This window comes from Pygoscelis adeliae, unplaced genomic scaffold (genome assembly GCF_000699105.1).
Source record: "Pygoscelis adeliae isolate BGI_AS28 unplaced genomic scaffold, ASM69910v1 Scaffold482, whole genome shotgun sequence".
Lineage (NCBI taxonomy): Eukaryota > Metazoa > Chordata > Aves > Sphenisciformes > Spheniscidae > Pygoscelis > Pygoscelis adeliae.
The window spans coordinates 823,396-825,299 of record NW_008824192.1 but is presented as its reverse complement, the minus strand read 5'-3'; the positions used below and the strand labels follow the sequence as shown (position 1 = coordinate 825,299).

Sequence of the window (1,904 nt, the reverse complement as noted above, 5' to 3'; positions counted from 1 at the left end):
CCCCCCGCCCCGGGGCGGCGCCGGGGGGGGGGGGGGGAGCGGAGCAGCTTCGTGCAACCCTCCCCAAAGGCCCCCCAGCCCCAGAGGACCAACCAGCCTCGTGCAACGCCCCACGGGTACCCCCAACCCCGCGCAACCCCCCCGGGGGTTTGTTAAGGGAAATAGCGCACTGGAAAGCAAATAACCGTCTCCCACAGCCGGGGAGAGGGAACGCACGGGTTTGGGGGACGCACCGGCTGCTGGGACAGGCAAGAAATGTTCCCCGTTCAGTGTGAAGGAGAGATGTTTGTCAAGAGCAGCCTTAAAATACCCCGGACCCCCCCCCGAGATTAGAAATAACGTACGCTTGCAATTAAACGTCCGACGGCTGCTTGCGCGTGTTGAGCTAATTGCGGCGCCTGGGCCAAGAGAGGCAAAAAAAGCTGGGGGGGTGGTGGTGGGGTGGATCACGCGGCAGATTTAAAGCACGGCATCTCCCAAGTATTTTTCTAAAGCGTTCGTTTTTAACCGGGCTTGTGTTGGAGCTGGCGCCCGCTGCTCCCAACCTGCGCCCCCCCGATTCCCACAGGTTGAGCCAGCAAACTCCCCCGGGCCAGGCTTACGGCAGCGTTGCCTTCACGGATGCTTGCTCGCAGGTCTGCTCTTTGATGCCGAGTTCAATTTTTCCAGCTGTAATTTAGACACTGATGGCACCCATTGGAATTCTGGAGTTAGAATTAAAGCCCGCTTTAGAAAACAAAGATTTATTTTCACGACATTTCAATTTTTCCTCTCTAAAGTAACCCAGGTGAATCTTGCTTTTTGGTTTTAAACATTTCCCGCCCGGCCTCTGAGAGCTTTAAATTTCCATTTACCAAAGAAATACTGTGGGTTTCCAATATCGGGAAACCCCGCAGCTTAATTTCATGCAGGCCCCTTAGGAAACACCCAAGCCTTGAAAAATCCCATGGGGCCAACAGCAGCGGGGGGGGGGTCCAGCCTGGTTTGCTTTTGCACCAGAAAAATGGTAAATTTGTTTGTTTGCATAGAAAAAAAGAAGCAAAATAGGATGGGAAGAAAGCACCAGCGTGGTTTTTTTAAAAGACAGCTTCCAAATCACCTCGATACCAGTGCCGGACCCCCCGGCTCGCTCCGCTTTCTTGGGTGGTGGGATGCCTGAACCCCCCCGCTCCGGTGCCTGGGTCTGCCCCGTCCCCCCCCATCCCTGTAACACAACCTGGAGGAAATCTGCTCCATAAATAATCCCGGCCGGCTTCGGGGCGGCTGCCAGGGGCACTGCTTGTTCCCCCTCCCCCTCCACCACACATGGCCTCCCCCAGCCCTGCGCCTGCCGCACGGCCGTCACCCGGCCCCGAAAGGAGGGGGGGTCCGGGGGAAAGCCTTGTCCCCCACCGGAACCGAGGAGCAAAGGCCGGACACCCCCCTTCACCGGTGATGTCCTTCCTCATGCCGGCCCCCGAGCACCTCCTGTGATGTGAGAGCGGCGGTTCCTGAAAAAGAAAAAAAAAATTAAAATAAAATAGGGGATATTTTTATTCATCCTTGTCTTCTGCTAAAAATAACCGGCGTTAAACTGCCTTGAGAGCGCGGGGAGGAGAGGCGTCCCTCCGCCTTGGCTTCACATCTAAAGCCACATCAGTGAATTTCTCAAGCGCCCTGAAGAGAAGAGAGGAGGAAATGGGTTTTCTCCCGGTTTTCTTCCACGTGTGACAGCACCAATCGATGGCCCCGGGTGTAAATCGATGGCCCCGGGCACATGACTTGCACGGGATGCTCCCCCCTCCAGGGGGGACCAAATCCATCCTTCCCCCTAGTACCCAGATAACCCACCCGCTGCCCATTTTGGGGAGCAAAGCACCTTTTGCAGCCCGGCGATGCCGTGGCCTCACCGCCCTGCCCCCCCC

General features: G+C 56.9%; 1 protein-coding gene across 1 annotated transcript in view; it reads right to left on the bottom strand.

Moving 5' to 3' along the window:
• Positions 1 to 1,860, bottom strand: part of FKBP5 (FK506 binding protein 5) — a 26,207-nt gene extending 24,347 nt beyond the window's left edge. Inside the window, exons 1-2 of the mRNA XM_009334773.1 lie at positions 1,217 to 1,860; positions 509 to 704 (exon numbers count right to left, since the gene is read on the bottom strand). The gene's annotated coding sequence lies outside the window, so the exon portion shown is untranslated. The remainder of the gene's footprint in view (positions 1 to 508; positions 705 to 1,216) is intronic.
• Between the last annotated feature and the right edge of the window lie 44 nt (positions 1,861 to 1,904).